The sequence below is a fragment of the Pseudophryne corroboree genome, chromosome 4, assembly GCF_028390025.1.
Source record: "Pseudophryne corroboree isolate aPseCor3 chromosome 4, aPseCor3.hap2, whole genome shotgun sequence".
In the NCBI taxonomy this organism is placed as follows: Eukaryota; Metazoa; Chordata; class Amphibia; order Anura; family Myobatrachidae; genus Pseudophryne; species Pseudophryne corroboree.
This window is the reverse complement of record NC_086447.1, coordinates 696,337,124-696,361,150: the sequence shown is the minus strand read 5'-3', so window position 1 is coordinate 696,361,150 and position 24,027 is coordinate 696,337,124. Positions and strand designations below refer to the sequence as shown.

Below are 24,027 nucleotides of genomic sequence, written 5' to 3'. Positions count from 1 at the left end.
TAAATATGTACAAGGTATAACTTTATTTTTTAAGGACATGTACAAAAGTTGATGTTGCTTGCATTTGTAAACCACCATACTTGTTCCACAAAATCCTTGACATGTGACAGGGCAAAAAAGAATGATAGCGACTATCTACAAATGTTGCTTGTAATCATTCAAAAGAAAGGACAGTCTTGATAGATGAGCAGTTCGAAATGTGGTGAAAATTAATGTCTTTAAACAAATATGGAATTATTATAAAACTTTTTATTCATAAGAGCCTTACTTGTGAGGAATAGAAATATAAGTATCATACTTTAAAAAAAAAAACAATTACCAGACTTATGTAATAAGTAACAGTCAAAGCAGTATAAAGTTTGCTGAATAATTGCCCATGCAAATTAAAAGATACATATGCTTTGCAATAGTATTTGACATGTAAATCAAACCAGGATGGCCGAGTGGTTAAGGCGTTGGACTTAAGATCCAATGGATACATATCCGCGTGGGTTCGATCCCCACTTCTGGTATGCATTTTAATTTCAGCTAACTAAATATTAGAGATGAGCGGATTCGGTTTTACTCGGTTCTCAAAACCGAATCTTATTGGCTATCCAAAACACGTGACATCCGTGAACCAATAAGATTCGGTTTTGAGAACCGAGTAAAACCGAGTAAAACCGTATCCGCTCATCTCTACTAAATATTTATGATGAAGATTTCGGCAATTAGGGAAAACTCTCAAAATTCTGTGAAAATCATTAACTTAAATTACATTGCTAAAAAAATATTTTCAATCCATTTTTTCAAAGAACCTGGCTTTCTATGAAGAAAAGAAACAATGATATCATAATATCCATTAAAATATTAAAAGTTATGTAATATTTTAAACTCCAAGCGGTTCAAAGTTAACAATGCACAGGAAAATAAACATGAATAGTGCAATAGTATTTGCATTGAAAATACCCAGGACAACATACCAGGATGGCCGAGTGGTTAAGGCATTGGACTTAAGATAAGATCCAATGGATATATATCCGCGTGGGTTCGAACCCCAATTCTGGTATGTATTTTAATTTCGGATTCCTAAATATGTACAAGGAACAATATAATCGAATAGGGAAATGTACAAGAGTCATTTTGTTTACATTTGTAAACTACCATACATGTTCCACAAAAGCATTGAAATGTGACAGTGCAAATAAACTTATGTAATAATTTAGACTCCAAACAGTACAAAGTTTGCATAAAAGTTGACCATGCACATTAACATATACATATGCAATGGGGTTCAGAATGTAATCCTGATGGACTGAATGCCTATGGTCAGAATACCGACATCAGCAACCTGACCATTAAAATCCTGACAGCCCTGCAGTTAATACCATAACCCTTCCATGTTCCCTGCCCTAACCCTAATCCTCCCTTTTGGGTGCCTAAACCTTACCCTCCCCGGGATGCCTGACACTAACCCTCCATTCCCCAATGCCTAAAGCTAATGCTCCCTGCTTGGTGTCTAACACTAACCTCCTCTTCTAAGTGACTAAACCAAAGCCTCCCTCCCTGGTACCTAACTCTAACCTACCTGTCCCTACACCGCAACACCCCTTCTAATGCCTAAACCTAACCTCCCCCCTCCCCGTGGCAGGACAAGATTACATCCTGCTGAGAGGACATTCAGAATTCTAGGTGTCAGTATTTTCATGCTGTTAATTCCACCTCTGTTGGCATTTTGGTGCTGTTATTATGGCTGGTGGGTACGATTATGGTGTCAGTATTATGATAGCCAGGATCCCGCACGGAAGCCTTTTAACTGCGTACCATGCTTTGCAAAAGTATTTGCCATGAAAATGTCAAAAGCCTCACATCAGGATGGCCGAGAGGTTAAGGTGTTGGACTTAAGATTCAATGGATTTACATCTGCATGGGATAGATCCCCACTTCTGGTTTGTATTTCAATTTCAGCTAACCAAATGAGGAAGAATTTGTCAATTAGGGAAAACTTTCAAACTATGGTGAAAGTCAATAACTTAAGCTACAGTACTTTAATAAAAAAAATATTTTCAATCCATTTTTTCAAAGAACCTGGCTTTCTATGAAGAAAAGAAACAATGATATCATAATATCCATTAAAATACCAAAAGTTATGTAATATTTTAAAATCCAAGCGGTTCAAAGTTAACAATGCACAGGAAAATAAATATGCAATGGATGCCTATGGTCAGAATACCGACATCAGCAACCTGACCATTAAAATCCTGACAGCCCTGCAGTTAATACCATAACCCTTCCATGTTCCCTGCCCTAACCCTAATCCTCCCTTTTGGGTGTCTAAACCTTACACCCTCTCCTTGGGTGCCTAAACCTTACCCTCCCCGGGATGCCTAACACTAACCCTCCATTCCCCAATGCCTAAAGCTAATGCTCCCTGCTTGGTGTCTAACAATAACCTCCTCTTCTAAGTGACTAAACCAAACCCTCCCTCCCTGGTACCTAACTCTAACCTACCTGTCCCTACACCGTAACCCCCCTTCCAGTCATTAGCTATAGGAGAAATTCCAGGGGACTGGAAAAGAGCAAACGTAGTCCCACTGCACAAAAGTGGAAGCAAGGAAGAGGCAAACAACTACAGACCAGTGAGTCTTACATCAGTAGTAGGGAAATTGATGGAAACACTCTTAAAAGAAAGAGTTGTAGATCATCTCAAATCCGGCAATTTACTGGATCCCAAACAGCATGGATTCACTGGGGGAAGATCATGTCAAACAAATCTTATTGACTTTTTTGATTGTGTGACTAAAGTGATGGATAAAGGTGGAGCCATGGATATAGCTTATCTTGACTTTAGTAAGGCTTTTGACACAGTTCCACATCGCAGACTGCTAAATAAACTTGAAAGTTTGGGATTGGATATTAGGATTATTGAATGGATAAGATCTTGGTTGAAGGATAGAAAACAGAGAGTTGTGGTAAATGGAGTGCATTCACAGGAGGGAAATGTTACCAGTGGAGTACCCCAGGGATCTGTACTTGGACCAGTGCTTTTCAATATCTTTATTGGTGACATTGCAAATGGGATTAAAGGGAAAGTATGCCTTTTTGCAGATGACACAAAGGTATGCAACAGGGTAGACACACCAGGTGGGGTAAAACAAATGATTGAGGATCTAGGTAGACTAGAGGAATGGTCAAGAGTCTGGCAATTACAGTTTAATGCCAAAAAATGCAAAATCATGCACTTGGGTCTCAAAAATCCTAAAGCTAAATACAGTATTAATGGCACTATACTGGAAACTACTGAGGAGGAAAGGGATCTAGGAGTCACTATTTCAGATGACTTAAAGGCAGGTAAGCAATGTAACAAGGCAATGAGGAAGGCTAGTCAGATGCTTGGCTGCATTGGGAGAGGAATCAGCAGCAGAAAGAAAGAAGTAATAATGCCACTGTATAGGTCATTGGTACGGCCTCATCTAGAATACTGTATTCAGTTCTGGAGGCCATATCTTCAAAAGGATATTAATACATTAGAAACTGTACAAAGGAGGGCAACTAAAATGGTGCATGGCCTACATCACAAAACATACCCAGAAAGACTAAGAAATCTCAATATGTATAGTTTGGAGCAGAGAAGAGAAAGGGGGGACATGATAGAAACTTTCAAATATATGAAGGGTTTTAACAAAGTCCAGGAGGGAAACATTCTCCAAATGAAGAGAAGCAATAGGACACGAGGACATGCACTGAGACTGGAGGGGGGGAGGTTCAGGGGAAATTTGCGGAAAAATTATTTCACAGAAAGGGTAGTGGACAAGTGGAATAGCCTCCCATCAGAGGTGGTAGAGGCTAAGACAGTAGAGCAATTTAAACATGCATGGGATAGACATAAGGATATCCTTACAAAGAAATAAGGAACAAATAAGGTTAGTGATAAAAAAAAAAATAATATATAAAAAAAAAAAAGGGGCAGACTAGATGGGCCAAGTGGTTCTTATCTGCCGACAAATTCTATGTTTCTATGTTTCTAATGCCTAAACCTAACCTCTCCCCTCCCCGTGGCAGGACAAGATTACATCCTGCTGAGAGGACATTCAGAATTCTAGGTGTCAGTATTTTCATGCTGTTAATCCCACCTCTGTTGGCATTTTGGTGCCATTATTATGGCTGGTGGGTACGATTATGGTGTCAGTATTATGATAGCCAGGATCCCGCTTGGAAGCCTTTTAACTGGGTCCCATGCTTTGCAAAAGTATTTGCCATGAAAATGTCAAAAGCCTCACATCAGGATGGCTGAGTGGTTAAGGTGTTGGACTTAAGATTCAATGGATTTTCATCTGCATGGGATAGATCCCCACTTCTGGTTTGTATTTCAATTTCAGCTAACCAAATGATGAAGAATTTGTCAATTAGGGAAAACTTTCAAACTATGGTGAAAGTCAATAACTTAAGCTACAGTACTTTGATAAAAAAAATATTTTCAATCCATTTTCTCCAAAGAAACTGATTTTATATAACGTAAGTTAACAATGACATCCTAATATCCATTAAAATACCCAGTTATGTAATATTTTAAACTCCAAACAGTACAAAGTTAACCATGCACATCATAATTAACATGAATAGTGCATTAGTATTTGCCATGAAAAGCTCCTGGGCACTACACCAGGATGGCTGCATTGTTAAGGCATTTGACTTAAGATCCAATGGATATATATCTGCATGGGATCAAACCCCAATTCTGGTATGCATGTTAATTTCAGATTCCTAAATATGTACAAGGTATAACTTTATTTTTTAAGGACATGTACAAAAGTTGATGTTGCTTGCATTTGTAAACCACCATACTTGTTCCACAAAATCCTTGACATGTGACAGGGCAAAAAAGAATGATAGCGACTATCTACAAATGTTGCTTGTAATCATTCAAAAGAAAGGACAGTCTTGATAGATGAGCAGTTCGAAATGTGGTGAAAATTAATGTCTTTAAACAAATATGGAATTATTATAAAACTTTTTATTCATAAGAGCCTTACTTGTGAGGAATAGAAATATAAGTATCATACTTAAAAAAAAAAAACAATTACCAGACTTATGTAATAAGTAACAGTCAAAGCAGTATAAAGTTTGCTGAATAATTGCCCATGCAAATTAAAAGATACATATGCTTTGCAATAGTATTTGACATGTAAATCAAACCAGGATGGCCGAGTGGTTAAGGCGTTGGACTTAAGATCCAATGGATACATATCCGCGTGGGTTCGATCCCCACTTCTGGTATGCATTTTAATTTCAGCTAACTAAATATTAGAGATGAGCGGATTCGGTTTTACTCGGTTTTACTCGGTTCTCAAAACCGAATCTTATTGGCTATCCAAAACACGTGACATCCGTGAACCAATAAGATTCGGTTTTGAGAACCGAGTAAAACCGAGTAAAACCGAATCCGCTCATCTCTACTAAATATTTATGATGAAGATTTCGGCAATTAGGGAAAACTCTCAAAATTCTGTGAAAATCATTAACTTAAATTACATTGCTAAAAAAATATTTTCAATCCATTTTTTCAAAGAACCTGGCTTTCTATGAAGAAAAGAAACAATGATATCATAATATCCATTAAAATATTAAAAGTTATGTAATATTTTAAACTCCAAGCGGTTCAAAGTTAACAATGCACAGGAAAATAAACATGAATAGTGCAATAGTATTTGCATTGAAAATACCCAGGACAACATACCAGGATGGCCGAGTGGTTAAGGCATTGGACTTAAGATAAGATCCAATGGATATATATCCGCGTGGGTTCGAACCCCAATTCTGGTATGTATTTTAATTTCGGATTCCTAAATATGTACAAGGAACAATATAATCGAATAGGGAAATGTACAAGAGTCATTTTGTTTACATTTGTAAACTACCATACATGTTCCACAAAAGCATTGAAATGTGACAGTGCAAATAAACTTATGTAATAATTTAGACTCCAAACAGTACAAAGTTTGCATAAAAGTTGACCATGCACATTAACATATACATATGCAATGGGGTTCAGAATGTAATCCTGATGGACTGGATGCCTATGGTCAGAATACCGACATCAGCAACCTGACCATTAAAATCCTGACAGCCCTGCAGTTAATACCATAACCCTTCCATGTTCCCTGCCCTAACCCTAATCCTCCCTTTTGGGTGCCTAAACCTTACCCTCCCCGGGATGCCTGACACTAACCCTCCATTCCCCAATGCCTAAAGCTAATGCTCCCTGCTTGGTGTCTAACACTAACCTCCTCTTCTAAGTGACTAAACCAAAGCCTCCCTCCCTGGTACCTAACTCTAACCTACCTGTCCCTACACCGCAACACCCCTTCTAATGCCTAAACCTAACCTCCCCCCTCCCCGTGGCAGGACAAGATTACATCCTGCTGAGAGGACATTCAGAATTCTAGGTGTCAGTATTTTCATGCTGTTAATTCCACCTCTGTTGGCATTTTGGTGCTGTTATTATGGCTGGTGGGTACGATTATGGTGTCAGTATTATGATAGCCAGGATCCCGCACGGAAGCCTTTTAACTGCGTACCATGCTTTGCAAAAGTATTTGCCATGAAAATGTCAAAAGCCTCACATCAGGATGGCCGAGAGGTTAAGGTGTTGGACTTAAGATTCAATGGATTTACATCTGCATGGGATAGATCCCCACTTCTGGTTTGTATTTCAATTTCAGCTAACCAAATGAGGAAGAATTTGTCAATTAGGGAAAACTTTCAAACTATGGTGAAAGTCAATAACTTAAGCTACAGTACTTTAATAAAAAAAATATTTTCAATCCATTTTTTCAAAGAACCTGGCTTTCTATGAAGAAAAGAAACAATGATATCATAATATCCATTAAAATACCAAAAGTTATGTAATATTTTAAAATCCAAGCGGTTCAAAGTTAACAATGCACAGGAAAATGAACATGAATAGTGCAATAGTATTTGCATTGAAAATACCCAGGGCAACATACCAGGATGGCCGAGTGGTTAAGGCGTTGGACTTAAGATCCAATGGATATATATCCGCGTTGGTTTGAACCATACTTCTGGTATGTATTTTAATTTCGGATTCCTAAATATGTACAAGGAACAATATAATCGAATAGGGAAATGTACAAGAGTCATTTTGTTTACATTTGTAAACTACCATACATGTTCCACAAAAGCATTGAAATGTGACAGTGCAAATAAACTTATGTAATAATTTAGACTCCAAACAGAACAAAGTTTGCATAAAAGTTGACCATGCACATTAACATATACATATGCAATGGGGTTCAGAATGTAATCCTGATGGACTGGATGCCTATGGTCAGAATACCGACATCAGCAACCTGACCATTAAAATCCTGACAGCCCTGCAGTTAATACCATAACCCTTCCATGTTCCCTGCCCTAACCCTAATCCTCCCTTTTGGGTGTCTAAACCTTACACCCTCTCCTTCGGTGCCTAAACCTTACCCTCCCCGGGATGCCTAACACTAACCCTCCATTCCCCAATGCCTAAAGCTAATGCTCCCTGCTTGGTGTCTAACAATAACCTCCTCTTCTAAGTGACTAAACCAAACCCTCCCTCCCTGGTACCTAACTCTAACCTACCTGTCCCTACACCGTAACCCCCCTTCTAATGCCTAAACCTAACCTCTCCCCTCCCCGTGGCAGGACAAGATTACATCCTGCTGAGAGGACATTCAGAATTCTAGGTGTCAGTATTTTCATGCTGTTAATCCCACCTCTGTTGGCATTTTGGTGCCATTATTATGGCTGGTGGGTACGATTATGGTGTCAGTATTATGATAGCCAGAATCCCGCATGGAAGCCTTTTAACTGGGTCCCATGCTTTGCAAAAGTATTTGCCATGAAAATGTCAAAAGCCTCACATCAGGATGGCTGAGTGGTTAAGGTGTTGGACTTAAGATTCAATGGATTTACATCTGCATGGGATAGATCCCCACTTCTGGTTTGGATTTCAATTTCAGCTAACCAAATGAGGAAGAATTTGTCAATTAGGGAAAACTTTCAAACTATGGTGAAAGTCAATAACTTAAGCTACAGTACTTTGATAAAAAAAATATTTTCAATCCATTTTCTCCAAAGAAACTGATTTTATATAACGTAAGTTAACAATGACATCCTAATATCCATTAAAATATCCAGTTATGTAATATTTTAAACTCCAAACAGTACAAAGTTAACCATGCACATCATAATTAACATGAATAGTGCATTAGTATTTGCCATGAAAAGCTCCTGGGCACCACACCAGGATGGCTGCATTGTTAAGGCATTTGACTTAAAATCCAATGGATATATATCTGCATGGGATCAAACCCCAATTCTGGTATGCATGTTAATTTCAGATTCCTAAATATGTACAAGGTATAACTTTATTTTTTAAGGACATGTACAAAAGTTGATGTTGCTTGCATTTGTAAACCACCATACTTGTTCCACAAAATCCTTGACATGTGACAGGGCAAAAAAGAATGATAGCGACTATCTACAAATGTTGCTTGTAATCATTCAAAAGAAAGGACAGTCTTGATAGATGAGCAGTTAGAAATGTGGTGAAAATTAATGTCTTTAAACAAATATGGAATTATTATAAAACTTTTTATTCATAAGAGCCTTACTTGTGAGGAATAGAAATATAAGTATCATACTTTAAAAAAAAAAACAATTACCAGACTTATGTAATAAGTAACAGTCAAAGCAGTATAAAGTTTGCTGAATAATTACCCATGCACATTAAAAGATACATATGCTTTGCAATAGTATTTGACATGTAAATCAAACCAGGATGGCCGAGTGGTTAAGGCGTTGGCCTTAAGATCCAATGGATACATATCCGCGTGGGTTCGATCCCCACTTCTGGTATGCATTTTAATTTCAGCTAACTAAATATTTATGATGAAGATTTCGGCAATTAGGGAAAACTCTCAAAATTCTGTGAAAATCATTAACTTAAATTACATTGCTAAAAAAATATTTTCAATCCATTTTTTCAAAGAACCTGGCTTTCTATGAAGAAAAGAATCAATGATATCATAATATCCATTAAAATATTAAAAGTTATGTAATATTTCAAACTCCAAGCGGTTCAAAGTTAACAATGCACAGGAAAATAAACATGAATAGTGCAATAGTATTTGCATTGAAAATACCCAGGGCAACATACCAGGATGGCCGAGTGGTTAAGGCATTGGACTTAAGATAAGATCCAATGGATATATATCCGCGTGGGTTCGAACCCCAATTCTGGTATGTATTTTAATTTCGGATTCCTAAATATGTACAAGGAACAATATAATCGAATAGGGAAATGTACAAGAGTCATTTTGTTTAGATTTGTAAATTACCATACATGTTCCACAAAAGCATTGAAATGTGACAGTGCAAATAAACTTATGTAATAATTTAGACTCCAAACAGTACAAAGTTTGCATAAAAGTTGACCATGCACATTAACATATACATATGCAATGGGGTTCAGAATGTAATCCTGATGGACTGGATGCCTATGGTCAGAATACCGACATCAGCAACCTGACCATTAAAATCCTGACAGCCCTGCAGTTAATACCATAACCCTTCCATGTTCCCTGCCCTAACCCTAATCCTCCCTTTTGGGTGCCTAAACCTTACCCTCCCCGGGATGCCTGACACTAACCCTCCATTCCCCAATGCCTAAAGCTAATGCTCCCTGCTTGGTGTCTAACACTAACCTCCTCTTCTAAGTGACTAAACCAAAGCCTCCCTCCCTGGTACCTAACTCTAACCTACCTGTCCCTACACCGCAACACCCCTTCTAATGCCTAAACCTAACCTCCCCCCTCCCCGTGGCAGGACAAGATTACATCCTGCTGAGAGGACATTCAGAATTCTAGGTGTCAGTATTTTCATGCTGTTAATTCCACCTCTGTTGGCATTTTGGTGCTGTTATTATGGCTGGTGGGTACGATTATGGTGTCAGTATTATGATAGCCAGGATCCCGCACGGAAGCCTTTTAACTGGGTACCATGCTTTGCAAAAGTATTTGCCATGAAAATGTCAAAAGCCTCACATCAGGATGGCCGAGTGGTTAAGGTGTTGGACTTAAGATTCAATGGATTTACATCTGCATGGGATAGATCCCCACTTCTGGTTTGTATTTCAATTTCAGCTAACCAAATGAGGAAGAATTTGTCAATTAGGGAAAACTTTCAAACTATGGTGAAAGTCAATAACTTAAGCTACAGTACTTTAATAAAAAAAATATTTTCAATCCATTTTTTCAAAGAACCTGGCTTTCTATGAAGAAAAGAAACAATGATATCATAATATCCATTAAAATACCAAAAGTTATGTAATATTTTAAAATCCAAGCGGTTCAAAGTTAACAATGCACAGGAAAATGAACATGAATAGTGCAATAGTATTTGCATTGAAAATACCCAGGGCAACATACCAGGATGGCCGAGTGGTTAAGGCGTTGGACTTAAGATCCAATGGATATATATCCGCGTTGGTTTGAACCACACTTCTAGTATGTATTTTAATTTCGGATTCCTAAATATGTACAAGGAACAATATAATCGAATAGGGAAATGTACAAGAGTCATTTTGTTTACATTTGTAAACTACCATACATGTTCCACAAAAGCATTGAAATGTGACAGTGCAAATAAACTTATGTAATAATTTAGACTCCAAACAGAACAAAGTTTGCATAAAAGTTGACCATGCACATTAACATATACATATGCAATGGGGTTCAGAATGTAATCCTGATGGACTGGATGCCTATGGTCAGAATACCGACATCAGCAACCTGACCATTAAAATCCTGACAGCCCTGCAGTTAATACCATAACCCTTCCATGTTCCCTGCCCTAACCCTAATCCTTCCTTTTGGGTGTCTAAACCTTACACCCTCTCCTTGGGTGCCTAAACCTTACCCTCCCCGGGATGCCTAACACTAACCCTCCATTCCCCAATGCCTAAAGCTAATGCTCCCTGCTTGGTGTCTAACAATAACCTCCTCTTCTAAGTGACTAAACCAAACCCTCCCTCCCTGGTACCTAACTCTAACCTACCTGTCCCTACACCGTAACCCCCCTTCTAATGCCTAAACCTAACCTCTCCCCTCCCCGTGGCAGGACAAGATTACATCCTGCTGAGAGGACATTCAGAATTCTAGGTGTCAGTATTTTCATGCTGTTAATCCCACCTCTGTTGCCATTTTGGTGCCATTATTATGGCTGGTGGGTACGATTATGGTGTCAGTATTATGATAGCCAGAATCCCGCATGGAAGCCTTTTAACTGGGTCCCATGCTTTGCAAAAGTATTTGCCATGAAAATGTCAAAAGCCTCACATCAGGATGGCTGAGTGGTTAAGGTGTTGGACTTAAGATTCAATGGATTTACATCTGCATGGGATAGATCCCCACTTCTGGTTTGGATTTCAATTTCAGCTAACCAAATGAGGAAGAATTTGTCAATTAGGTAAAACTTTCAAACTATGGTGAAAGTCAATAACATAAGCTACAGTACTTTGATAAAAAAAATATTTTCAATCCATTTTCTCCAAAGAAACTGATTTTATATAACGTAAGTTAACAATGACATCCTAATATCCATTAAAATATCCAGTTATGTAATATTTTAAACTCCAAACAGTACAAAGTTAACCATGCACATCATAATTAACATGAATAGTGCATTAGTATATGCCATGAAAAGCTCCTGGGCACCACACCAGGATGGCTGCATTGTTAAGGCATTTGACTTAAAATCCAATGGATATATATCTGCATGGGATCAAACCCCAATTCTGGTATGCATGTTAATTTCAGATTCCTAAATATGTACAAGGTATAACTTTATTTTTTAAGGACATGTACAAAAGTTGATGTTGCTTGCATTTGTAAACCACCATACTTGTTCCACAAAATCCGTGACATGTGACAGGGCAAAAAAGAATGATAGCGACTATCTACAAATGTTGCTTGTAATCATTCAAAAGAAAGGACAGTCTTGATAGATGAGCAGTTAGAAATGTGGTGAAAATTAATGTCTTTAAACAAATATGGAATTATTATAAAACTTTTTATTCATAAGAGCCTTACTTGTGAGGAATAGAAATATAAGTATCATACTTTAAAAAAAAAACAATTACCAGACTTATGTAATAAGTAACAGTCAAAGCAGTATAAAGTTTGCTGAATAATTGCCCATGCACATTAAAAGATACATATGCTTTGCAATAGTATTTGACATGTAAATCAAACCAGGATGGCCGAGTGGTTAAGGCGTTGGACTTAAGATCCAATGGATACATATCCGCGTGGGTTCGATCCCCACTTCTGGTATGCATTTTAATTTCAGTTAACTAAATATTTATGATGAAGATTTCGACAATTAGGGAAAACTCTCAAAATTCTGTGAAAATCATTAACTTAAATTACATTGCTAAAAAAATATTTTCAATCCATTTTTTCAAAGAACCTGGCTTTCTATGAAGAAAAGAAACAATGATATCATAATATCCATTAAAATACCAAAAGTTATGTAATATTTTAAACTCCAAGCGGTTCAAAGTTAACAATGCACAGGAAAATAAACATGAATAGTGCAATAGTATTTGCATTGAAAACACACAGGGCAACATACCAGGATAGCCGAGTGGTTAAGGCGTTGGACTTAAGATCCAATGAATATATATCCACGTGGGTTTGAACCCCACTTCTGGTATGTATTTTAATTTCGGATTCCTAAATATGTACAAGGAACAATATAATCGAATAGGGAAATGTACAAGAGTCATTTTGTTTACATTTGTAAACTACCATACATGTTCCACAAAAGCATTGAAATGTGACAGTGCAAATAAACTTATGTAATAATTTAGACTCCAAACAGTACAAAGTTTGCATAAAAGTTGACCATGCACATTAACATATACATATGCAATGGGGTTCAGAATATAATCCTGATGGACTGGATGCCTATGGTCAGAATACCGACATCAGCAACCTGACCATTAAAATCCTGACAGCCCTGCAGTTAATACCATAACCCTTCCATGTTCCCTGCCCTAACCCTAATCCTCCCTTTTGGGTGCCTAAACCTTACCCTCCCCGGGATGCCTGACACTAACCCTCCATTCCCCAATGCCTAAAGCTAATGCTCCCTGCTTGGTGTCTAACACTAACCTCCTCTTCTAAGTGACTAAACCAAAGCCTCCCTCCCTGGTACCTAACTCTAACCTTCCTGTCCCTACACCACAACCCCCCTTCTAATGCCTAAACCTAACCTCCCCCCTCCCCGTGGCAGGACAAGATTACATCCTGCTGAGAGGACATTCAGAATTCTAGGTGTCAGTATTTTCATGCTGTTAATCCCACCTCTGTTGGCATTTTGGTGCTGTTATTATGGCTGGTGGGTACGATTGTGGTGTCAGTATTATGATAGCCAGGATCCCGCACGGAAGCCTTTTAACTGGGTACCATGCTTTGCAAAAGTATTTGCCATGAAAATGTCAAAAGCCTCACATCAGGATGGCCGAGTGGTTAAGGTGTTGGACTTAAGATTCAATGGATTTACATCTGCATGGGATAGATCCCCACTTCTGGTTTGTATTTCAGTTTCAGCTAACCAAATGAGGAAGAATTTGTCAATTAGAGAAACTTTCAAACTATGGTGAAAGTCAATAACTTAAGCTACAGTACTTTAATAAAAAAAATATTTTCAATCCATTTTTTCAAAGAACCTGGCTTTCTATGAAGAAAAGAAACAATGATATCATAATATCCATCAAGTATTTGCATTGAAAATACCCAGGGCAACATACCAGGATGGCCGAGTGGTTAAGGCGTTGGACTTAAGATCCAATGGATATATATCCGCGTTGGTTTGAACCACACTTCTGGTATGTATTTTAATTTCGGATTCCTAAATATGTACAAGGAACAATATAATCGAATAGGGAAATGTACAAGAGTCATTTTGTTTACATTTGTAAACTACCATACATGTTCCACAAAAGCATTGAAATGTGACAGTGCAAATAAACTTATGTAATAATTTAGACTCCAAACAGAACAAAGTTTGCATAAAAGTTGACCATGCACATTAACATATACATATGCAATGGGGTTCAGAATGTAATCCTGATGGACTGGATGCCTATGGTCAGAATACCGACATCAGCAACCTGACCATTAAAATCCTGACAGCCCTGCAGTTAATACCATAACCCTTCCATGTTCCCTGCCCTAACCCTAATAATCCCTTTTGGGTGTCTAAACCTTACACCCTCTCCTTGGGTGCCTAAACCTTACCCTCCCCGGGATGCCTAACACTAACCCTCCATTCCCCAATGCCTAAAGCTAATGCTCCCTGCTTGGTGTCTAACAATAACCTCCTCTTCTAAGTGACTAAACCAAACCCTCCCTCCCTGGTACCTAACTCTAACCTACCTGTCCCTACACCGTAACCCCCCTTCTAATGCCTAAACCTAACCTCTCCCCTCCCCGTGGCAGGACAAGATTACATCCTGCTGAGAGGACATTCAGAATTCTAGGTGTCAGTATTTTCATGCTGTTAATCCCACCTCTGTTGGCATTTTGGTGCCATTATTATGGCTGGTGGGTACGATTATGGTGTCAGTATTATGATAGCCAGGATCCCGCACGGAAGCCTTTTAACTGCGTACCATGCTTTGCAAAAGTATTTGCCATGAAAATGTCAAAAGCCTCACATCAGGATGGCCGAGTGGTTAAGGTGTTGGACTTAAGATTCAATGGATTTACATCTGCATGGGATAGATCCCCACTTCTTGTTTGTATTTCAATTTCAGCTAACCAAATGAGGAAGAATTTGTCAATTAGGGAAAACTTTCAAACTATGGTGAAAGTCAATAACTTAAGCTACAGTACTTTAATAAAAAAAATATTTTCAATCCATTTTTTCAAAGAACCTGGCTTTCTATGAAGAAAAGAAACAATGATATCATAATATCCATTAAAATACCAAAAGTTATGTAATATTTTAAAATCCAAGCGGTTCAAAGTTAACAATGCACAGGAAAATGAACATGAATAGTGCAATAGTATTTGCATTGAAAATACCCAGGGCAACATACCAGGATGGCCGAGTGGTTAAGGCGTTGGACTTAAGATCCAATGGATATATATCTGCGTTGGTTTGAACCACACTTCTGGTATGTATTTTAATTTCGGATTCCTAAATATGTACAAGGAACAATATAATCGAATAGGGAAATGTTCAAGAGTCATTTTGTTTACATTTGTAAACTACCATACATGTTCCACAAAAGCATTGAAATGTGACAGTGCAAATAAACTTATGTAATAATTTAGACTCCAAACAGAACAAAGTTTGCATAAAAGTTGACCATGCACATTAACATATACATATGCAATGGGGTTCAGAATGTAATCCTGATGGACTGGATGCCTATGGTCAGAATACCGACATCAGCAACCTGACCATTAAAATCCTGACAGCCCTGCAGTTAATACCATAACCCTTCCATGTTCCCTGCCCTAACCCTAATCCTCCCTTTTGGGTGTCTAAACCTTACACCCTCTCCTTCGGTGCCTAAACCTTACCCTCCCCGGGATGCCTAACACTAACCCTCCATTCCCCAATGCCTAAAGCTAATGCTCCCTGCTTGGTGTCTAACAATAACCTCCTCTTCTAAGTGACTAAACCAAACCCTCCCTCCCTGGTACCTAACTCTAACCTACCTGTCCCTACACCGTAACCCCCCTTCTAATGCCTAAACCTAACCTCTCCCCTCCCCGTGGCAGGACAAGATTACATCCTGCTGAGAGGACATTCAGAATTCTAGGTGTCAGTATTTTCATGCTGTTAATCCCACCTCTGTTGGCATTTTGGTGCCATTATTATGGCTGGTGGGTACGATTATGGTGTCAGTATTATGATAGCCAGAATCCCGCATGGAAGCCTTTTAACTGGGTCCCATGCTTTGCAAAAGTATTTGCCATGAAAATATCAAAAGCCTCACATCAGGATGGCTGAGTGGTTAAGGTGTTGGACTTAAGATTCAATGGATTTACATCTGCATGGGATAGATCCCCTCTTCTGGTTTCGATTTCAATTTCAGCTAACCAAATGAGGAAGAATTTGTCAATTAGGGAAAACTTTCAAACTATGGTGAAAGTCAATAACTTAAGCTACAGTACTTTGATAAAAAAAATATTTTCAATCCATTTTCTCCAAAGAAACTGATTTTATATAACGTAAGTTAACAATGACATCCTAATATCCATTAAAATATCCAGTTATGTAATATTTTAAACTCCAAACAGTACAAAGTTAACCATGCACATCATAATTAACATGAATAGTGCATTAGTATTTGCCATGAAAAGCTCCTGGGCACCACACCAGGATGGCTGCATTGTTAAGGCATTTGACTTAAAATCCAATGGATATATATCTGCATGGGATCAAACCCCAATTCTGGTATGCATGTTAATTTCAGATTCCTAAATATGTACAAGGTATAACTTTATTTTTTAAGGACATGTACAAAAGTTGATGTTGCTTGCATTTGTAAACCACCATACTTGTTCCACAAAATCCTTGACATGTGACAGGGCAAAAAAGAATGATAGCGACTATCTACAAATGTTGCTTGTAATCATTCAAAAGAAAGGACAGTCTTGATAGATGAGCAGTTCGAAATGTGGTGAAAATTAATGTCTTTAAACAAATATGGAATTATTATAAAACTTTTTATTCATAAGAGCCTTACTTGTGAGGAATAGAAATATAAGTATCATACTTTAAAAAAAAAAAAACAATTACCAGACTTATGTAATAAGTAACAGTCAAAGCAGTATAAAGTTTGCTGAATAATTGCCCATGCACATTAAAAGATACATATGCTTTGCAATAGTACTTGACATGTAAATCAAACCAGGATGGCCGAGTGGTTAAGGCGTTGGACTTAAGATCCAATGGATACATATCCGCGTGGGTTCGATCCCCACTTCTGGTATGCATTTTAATTTCAGCTAACTAAATATTTATGATGAAGATTTCGGCAATTAGGGAAAACTCTCAAAATTCTGTGAAAATCATTAACTTAATTACATTGCTAAAAAAATATTTTCAATCCATTTTTTCAAAGAACCTGGCTTTCTATGAAGAAAAGAATCAATGATATCATAATATCCATTAAAATACCAAAAGTTATGTAATATTTTAAACTCCAAGCGGTTCAAAGTTAACAATGCACAGGAAAATAAACATGAATAGTGCAATAGTATTTGCATTGAAAATACCCAGGGCAACATACCAGGATGGCCGAGTGGTTAAGGCATTGGACTTAAGATAAGATCCAATGGATATATATCCGCATGGGTTCGAACCCCAATTCTGGTATGTATTTTAATTTCGGATTCCTAAATATGTACAAGGAACAATATAATCGAATAGGGAAATGTACAAGAGTCATTTTGTTTACATTTGTAAACTACCATACATGTTCCACAAAAGCATTGAAATGTGACAGTGCAAATAAACTTATGTAATAATTTAGACTCCAAACAGTACAAAGTTTGCATAAAAGTTGACCATGCACATTAACATATACATATGCAATGGGGTTCAGAATGTAATCCTGATGGACTGGATGCCTATGGTCAGAATACCGACATCAGCAACCTGACCATTAAAATCCTGACAGCCCTGCAGTTAATACCATAACCCTTCCATGTTCCCTGCCCTAACCCTAATCCTCCCTTTTGGGTGCCTAAACCTTACCCTCCCCGGGATGCCTGACACTAACCCTCCATTCCCCAATGCCTAAAGCTAATGCTCCCTGCTTGGTGTCTAACACTAACCTCCTCTTCTAAGTGACTAAACCAAAGCCTCCCTCCCTGGTACCTAACTCTAACCTACCTGTCCCTACACCGCAACACCCCTTCTAATGCCTAAACCTAACCTCCCCCCTCCCCGTGGCAGGACAAGATTACATCCTGCTGAGAGGACATTCAGAATTCTAGGTGTCAGTATTTTCATGCTGTTAATTCCACCTCTGTTGGCATTTTGGTGCTGTTATTATGGCTGGTGGGTACGATTATGGTGTCAGTATTATGATAGCCAGGATCCCGCACGGAAGCCTTTTAACTGGGTACCATGCTTTGCAAAAGTATTTGCCATGAAAATGTCAAAAGCCTCACATCAGGATGGCCGAGTGGTTAAGGTGTTGGACTTAAGATTCAATGGATTTACATCTGCATGGGATAGATCCCCACTTCTGGTTTGTATTTCAATTTCAGCTAACCAAATGAGGAAGAATTTGTCAATTAGGGAAAACTTTCAAACTATGGTGAAAGTCAATAACTTAAGCTACAGTACTTTAATAAAAAAAATATTTTCAATCCATTTTTTCAAAGAACCTGGCTTTCTATGAAGAAAAGAAACAATGATATCATAATATCCATTAAAATACCAAAAGTTATGTAATATTTTAAAATCCAAGCGGTTCAAAGTTAACAATGCACAGGAAAATGAACATGAATAGTGCAATAGTATTTCCATTGAAAATACCCAGGGCAACATACCAGGATGGCCGAGTGGTTAAGGCGTTGGACTTAAGATCCAATGGATATATATCCGCGTTGGTTTGAACCACACTTCTAGTATGTATTTTAATTTCGGATTCCTAAATATGTACAAGGAACAATATAATCGAATAGGGAAATGTACAAGAGTCATTTTGTTTACATTTGTAAACTACCATACATGTTCCACAAAAGCATTGAAATGTGACAGTGCAAATAAACTTATGTAATAATTTAGACTCCAAACAGAACAAAGTTTGCATAAAAGTTGACCATGCACATTAACATATACATATGCAATGGGGTTCAGAATGTAATCCTGATGGCCTGGATGCCTATGGTCAGAATACCGACATCAGCAACCTGACCATTAAAATCCTGACAGTCCTGCAGTTAATACCATAACCCTTCCATGTTCCCTGCCCTAACCCTAATCCTTCCTTTTGGGTGTCTAAACCTTACACCCTCTCCTTGGGTGCCTAAACCTTACCCTCCCCGGGATGCCTAACACTAACCCTCCATTCCCCAATGCCTAAAGCTAATGCTCCCTGCTTGGTGTCTAACAATAACCTCCTCTTCTAAGTGACTAAACCAAACCCTCCCTCCCTGGTACCTAACTCTAACCTACCTGTCCCTACACCGTAACCCCCCTTCTAATGCCTAAACCTAACCTCTCCCCTCCCCGTGGCAGGACAAGATTACATCCTGCTGAGAGGACATTCAGAATTCTAGGTGTCAGTATTTTCATGCTGTTAATCCCACCTCTGTTGGCATTTTGGTGCCATTATTATGGCTGGTGGGTACGATTATGGTGTCAGTATTATGATAGCCAGAATCCCGCATGGAAGCCTTTTAACTGGGTCCCATGCTTTGCAAAAGTATTTGCCATGAAAATGTCAAAAGCCTCACATCAGGATGGCTGAGTGGTTAAGGTGTTGGACTTAAGATTCAATGGATTTACATCTGCATGGGATAGATCCCCACTTCTGGTTTGGATTTCAATTTCAGCTAACCAAATGAGGAAGAATTTGTCAATTAGGTAAATCTTTCAAACTATGGTGAAAGTCAATAACATAAGCTACAGTACTTTGATAAAAAAAAATATTTTCAATCCATTTTCTCCAAAGAAACTGATTTTATATAACGTAAGTTAACAATGACATCCTAATATCCATTAAAATATCCAGTTATGTAATATTTTAAACTCCAAACAGTACAAAGTTAACCATGCACATCATAATTAACATGAATAGTGCATTAGTATATGCCATGAAAAGCTCCTGGGCACCACACCAGGATGGCTGCATTGTTAAGGCATTTGACTTAAAATCCAATGGATATATATCTGCATGGGATCAAACCCCAATTCTGGTATGCATGTTAATTTCAGATTCCTAAATATGTACAAGGTATAACTTTATTTTTTAAGGACATGTACAAAAGTTGATGTTGCTTGCATTTGTAAACCACCATACTTGTTCCACAAAATCCGTGACATGTGACAGGGCAAAAAAGAATGATAGCGACTATCTACAAATGTTGCTTGTAATCATTCAAAAGAAAGGACAGTCTTGATAGATGAGCAGTTAGAAATGTGGTGAAAATTAATGTCTTTAAACAAATATGGAATTATTATAAAACTTTTTATTCATAAGAGCCTTACTTGTGAGGAATAGAAATATAAGTATCATACTTTAAAAAAAAAACAATTACCAGACTTATGTAATAAGTAACAGTCAAAGCAGTATAAAGTTTGCTGAATAATTGCCCATGCACATTAAAAGATACATATGCTTTGCAATAGTATTTAACATGTAAATCAAACCAGGATGGCCGAGTGATTAAGGCGTTGGACTTAAGATCCAATGGATACATATCCGCGTGGGTTCGATCCCCACTTCTAGTATGCATTTTAATTTCAGCTAACTAAATATTTATGATGAAGATTTCGACAATTAGGGAAAACTCTCAAAATTCTGTGAAAATCATTAACTTAAATTACATTGCTAAAAAAATATTTTCAATCCATTTTTTCAAAGAACCTGGCTTTCTATGAAGAAAAGAAACAATGATATCATAATATCCATTAAAATACCAAAAGTTATGTAATATTTTAAACTCCAAGCGGTTCAAAGTTAACAATGCACAGGAAAATAAACATGAATAGTGCAATAGTATTTGCATTGAAAACACACAGGGCAACATACCAGGATAGCCGAGTGGTTAAGGCGTTGGACTTAAGATCCAATGAATATAAATCCGCGTGGGTTTGAACCCCACTTCTGGTATGTATTTTAATTTCGGATTCCTAAATATGTACAAGGAACAATATAATCGAATAGGGAAATGTACAAGAGTCATTTTGTTTACATTTGTAAACTACCATACATGTTCCACAAAAGCATTGAAATGTGACAGTGCAAATAAACTTATGTAATAATTTAGACTCCAAACAGTACAAAGTTTGCATAAAAGTTGACCATGCACATTAACATATACATATGCAATGGGGTTCAGAATATAATCCTGATGGACTGGATGCCTATGGTCAGAATACCGACATCAGCAACCTGACCATTAAAATCCTGACAGCCCTGCAGTTAATACCATAACCCTTCCATGTTCCCTGCCCTAACCCTAATCCTCCCTTTTGGGTGCCTAAACCTTACCCTCCCCGGGATGCCTGACACTAACCCTCCATTCCCCAATGCCTAAAGCTAATGCTCCCTGCTTGGTGTCTAACACTAACCTCCTCTTCTAAGTGACTAAACCAAAGCCTCCCTCCCTGGTACCTAACTCTAACCTACCTGTCCCTACACCACAACCCCCCTTCTAATGCCTAAACCTAACCTCCCCCCTCCCCGTGGCAGGACAAGATTACATCCTGCTGAGAGGACATTCAGAATTCTAGGTGTCAGTATTTTCATGCTGTTAATCCCACCTCTGTTGGCATTTTGGTGCTGTTATTATGGCTGGTGGGTACGATTGTGGTGTCAGTATTATGATAGCCAGGATCCCGCACGGAAGCCTTTTAACTGGGTACCATGCTTTGCAAAAGTATTTGCCATGAAAATGTCAAAAGCCTCACATCAGGATGGCCGAGTGGTTAAGGTGTTGGACTTAAGATTCAATGGATTTACATCTGCATGGGATAGATCCCCACTTCTGGTTTGTATTTCAGTTTCAGCTAACCAAATGAGGAAGAATTTGTCAATTAGAGAAACTTTCAAACTATGGTGAAAGTCAATAACTTAAGCTACAGTACTTTAATAAAAAAAATATTTTCAATCCATTTTTTCAAAGAACCTGGCTTTCTATGAAGAAAAGAAACAATGATATCATAATATCCATCAAGTATTTGCATTGAAAATACCCAGGGCAACATACCAGGATGGCCGAGTGGTTAAGGCGTTGGACTTAAGATCCAATGGATATATATCCGCGTTGGTTTGAACCACACTTCTGGTATGTATTTTAATTTCGGATTCCTAAATATGTACAAGGAACAATATAATCGAATAGGGAAATGTACAAGAGTCATTTTGTTTACATTTGTAAACTACCATACATGTTCCACAAAAGCATTGAAATGTGACAGTGCAAATAAACTTATGTAATAATTTAGACTCCAAACAGAACAAAGTTTGCATAAAAGTTGACCATGCACATTAACATATACATATGCAATGGGGTTCAGAATGTAATCCTGATGGACTGGATGCCTATGGTCAGAATACCGACATCAGCAACCTGACCATTAAAATCCTGACAGCCCTGCAGTTAATACCATAACCCTTCCATGTTCCCTGCCCTAACCCTAATCCTCCCTTTTGGGTGTCTAAACCTTACACCCTCTCCTTGGGTGCCTAAACCTTACCCTCCCCGGGATGCCTAACACTAACCCTCCATTCCCCAATGCCTAAAGCTAATGCTCCCTGCTTGGTGTCTAACAATAACCTCCTCTTCTAAGTGACTAAACCAAACCCTCCCTCCCTGGTACCTAACTCTAACCTACCTGTCCCTACACCGTAACCCCCCTTCTAATGCCTAAACCTAACCTCTCCCCTCCCCGTGGCAGGACAAGATTACATCCTGCTGAGAGGACATTCAGAATTCTAGGTGTCAGTATTTTCATGCTGTTAATCCCACCTCTGTTGGCATTTTGGTGCCATTATTATGGCTGGTGGGTACGATTATGGTGTCAGTATTATGATAGCCAGGATCCCGCACGGAAGCCTTTTAACTGCGTACCATGCTTTGCAAAAGTATTTGCCATGAAAATGTCAAAAGCCTCACATCAGGATGGCCGAGTGGTTAAGGTGTTGGACTTAAGATTCAATGGATTTACATCTGCATGGGATAGATCCCCACTTCTGGTTTGTATTTCAATTTCAGCTAACCAAATGAGGAAGAATTTGTCAATTAGGGAAAACTTTCAAACTATGGTGAAAGTCAATAACTTAAGCTACAGTACTTTAATAAAAAAAATATTTTCAATCCATTTTTTCAAAGAACCTGGCTTTCTATGAAGAAAAGAAACAATGATATCATAATATCCATTAAAATACCAAAAGTTATGTAATATTTTAAACTCCAAGCGGTTCAAAGTTAACAATGCACAGGAAAATAAACATGAATAGTGCAATAGTATTTGCATTGAAAACACACAGGGCAACATACCAGGATAGCCGAGTGGTTAAGGCGTTGGACTTAAGATCCAATGAATATATATCCACGTGGGTTTGAACCCCACTTCTGGTATGTATTTTAATTTCGGATTCCTAAATATGTACAAGGAACAATATAATCGAATAGGGAAATGTACAAGAGTCATTTTGTTTACATTTGTAAACTACCATACATGTTCCACAAAAGCATTGAAATGTGACAGTGCAAATAAACTTATGTAATAATTTAGACTCCAAACAGTACAAAGTTTGCATAAAAGTTGACCATGCACATTAACATATACATATGCAATGGGGTTCAGAATATAATCCTGATGGACTGGATGCCTATGGTCAGAATACCGACATCAGCAACCTGACCATTAAAATCCTGACAGCCCTGCAGTTAATACCATAACCCTTCCATGTTCCCTGCCCTAACCCTAATCCTCCCTTTTGGGTGCCTAAACCTTACCCTCCCCGGGATGCCTGACACTAACCCTCCATTCCCCAATGCCTAAAGCTAATGCTCCCTGCTTGGTGTCTAACACTAACCTCCTCTTCTAAGTGACTAAACCAAAGCCTCCCTCCCTGGTACCTAACTCTAACCTTCCTGTCCCTACACCACAACCCCCCTTCTAATGCCTAAACCTAACCTCCCCCCTCCCCGTGGCAGGACAAGATTACATCCTGCTGAGAGGACATTCAGAATTCTAGGTGTCAGTATTTTCATGCTGTTA

The 24,027-nt window shown here is 38.2% G+C and overlaps 19 non-coding genes across 19 annotated transcripts; all 19 read left to right on the top strand.

Annotated features, from left to right (window-relative positions):
• The first annotated feature begins 429 nt into the window (after window positions 1-429).
• On the top strand, window positions 430-512 carry TRNAL-UAA (transfer RNA leucine (anticodon UAA)). The gene has a single exon. It is a non-coding gene; the product is annotated as a tRNA-Leu (tRNA).
• A 448-nt stretch (window positions 513-960) lies between these two features.
• On the top strand, window positions 961-1,048 carry TRNAL-UAA (transfer RNA leucine (anticodon UAA)). The gene is given in 2 exon segments: window positions 961-997; window positions 1,003-1,048. It is a non-coding gene; the product is annotated as a tRNA-Leu (tRNA).
• Window positions 1,049-5,173: 4,125 nt separating this feature from the next.
• Window positions 5,174-5,256, top strand: TRNAL-UAA (transfer RNA leucine (anticodon UAA)). Its single transcript has one exon. It is a non-coding gene; the product is annotated as a tRNA-Leu (tRNA).
• A 458-nt stretch (window positions 5,257-5,714) lies between these two features.
• On the top strand, window positions 5,715-5,802 carry TRNAL-UAA (transfer RNA leucine (anticodon UAA)). Its single transcript is given in 2 exon segments — window positions 5,715-5,751; window positions 5,757-5,802. It is a non-coding gene; the product is annotated as a tRNA-Leu (tRNA).
• Window positions 5,803-6,984: 1,182 nt separating this feature from the next.
• On the top strand, window positions 6,985-7,067 carry TRNAL-UAA (transfer RNA leucine (anticodon UAA)). The gene has a single exon. It is a non-coding gene; the product is annotated as a tRNA-Leu (tRNA).
• Window positions 7,068-8,809: 1,742 nt separating this feature from the next.
• On the top strand, window positions 8,810-8,892 carry TRNAL-UAA (transfer RNA leucine (anticodon UAA)). The gene has a single exon. It is a non-coding gene; the product is annotated as a tRNA-Leu (tRNA).
• Window positions 8,893-9,191: 299 nt separating this feature from the next.
• Window positions 9,192-9,279, top strand: TRNAL-UAA (transfer RNA leucine (anticodon UAA)). The gene is given in 2 exon segments: window positions 9,192-9,228; window positions 9,234-9,279. It is a non-coding gene; the product is annotated as a tRNA-Leu (tRNA).
• Window positions 9,280-10,461: 1,182 nt separating this feature from the next.
• On the top strand, window positions 10,462-10,544 carry TRNAL-UAA (transfer RNA leucine (anticodon UAA)). Its single transcript has one exon. It is a non-coding gene; the product is annotated as a tRNA-Leu (tRNA).
• A 1,741-nt stretch (window positions 10,545-12,285) lies between these two features.
• On the top strand, window positions 12,286-12,368 carry TRNAL-UAA (transfer RNA leucine (anticodon UAA)). Its single transcript has one exon. It is a non-coding gene; the product is annotated as a tRNA-Leu (tRNA).
• Window positions 12,369-12,667: 299 nt separating this feature from the next.
• On the top strand, window positions 12,668-12,750 carry TRNAL-UAA (transfer RNA leucine (anticodon UAA)). The gene has a single exon. It is a non-coding gene; the product is annotated as a tRNA-Leu (tRNA).
• A 1,097-nt stretch (window positions 12,751-13,847) lies between these two features.
• TRNAL-UAA (transfer RNA leucine (anticodon UAA)) lies at window positions 13,848-13,930 on the top strand. Its single transcript has one exon. It is a non-coding gene; the product is annotated as a tRNA-Leu (tRNA).
• Window positions 13,931-15,140: 1,210 nt separating this feature from the next.
• TRNAL-UAA (transfer RNA leucine (anticodon UAA)) lies at window positions 15,141-15,223 on the top strand. Its single transcript has one exon. It is a non-coding gene; the product is annotated as a tRNA-Leu (tRNA).
• Window positions 15,224-16,967: 1,744 nt separating this feature from the next.
• On the top strand, window positions 16,968-17,050 carry TRNAL-UAA (transfer RNA leucine (anticodon UAA)). Its single transcript has one exon. It is a non-coding gene; the product is annotated as a tRNA-Leu (tRNA).
• Window positions 17,051-17,348: 298 nt separating this feature from the next.
• Window positions 17,349-17,436, top strand: TRNAL-UAA (transfer RNA leucine (anticodon UAA)). The gene is given in 2 exon segments: window positions 17,349-17,385; window positions 17,391-17,436. It is a non-coding gene; the product is annotated as a tRNA-Leu (tRNA).
• Window positions 17,437-18,618: 1,182 nt separating this feature from the next.
• Window positions 18,619-18,701, top strand: TRNAL-UAA (transfer RNA leucine (anticodon UAA)). Its single transcript has one exon. It is a non-coding gene; the product is annotated as a tRNA-Leu (tRNA).
• A 1,742-nt stretch (window positions 18,702-20,443) lies between these two features.
• Window positions 20,444-20,526, top strand: TRNAL-UAA (transfer RNA leucine (anticodon UAA)). Its single transcript has one exon. It is a non-coding gene; the product is annotated as a tRNA-Leu (tRNA).
• Window positions 20,527-20,825: 299 nt separating this feature from the next.
• Window positions 20,826-20,908, top strand: TRNAL-UAA (transfer RNA leucine (anticodon UAA)). Its single transcript has one exon. It is a non-coding gene; the product is annotated as a tRNA-Leu (tRNA).
• A 1,097-nt stretch (window positions 20,909-22,005) lies between these two features.
• TRNAL-UAA (transfer RNA leucine (anticodon UAA)) lies at window positions 22,006-22,088 on the top strand. Its single transcript has one exon. It is a non-coding gene; the product is annotated as a tRNA-Leu (tRNA).
• Window positions 22,089-23,298: 1,210 nt separating this feature from the next.
• On the top strand, window positions 23,299-23,381 carry TRNAL-UAA (transfer RNA leucine (anticodon UAA)). The gene has a single exon. It is a non-coding gene; the product is annotated as a tRNA-Leu (tRNA).
• Window positions 23,382-24,027: the final 646 nt, after the last annotated feature.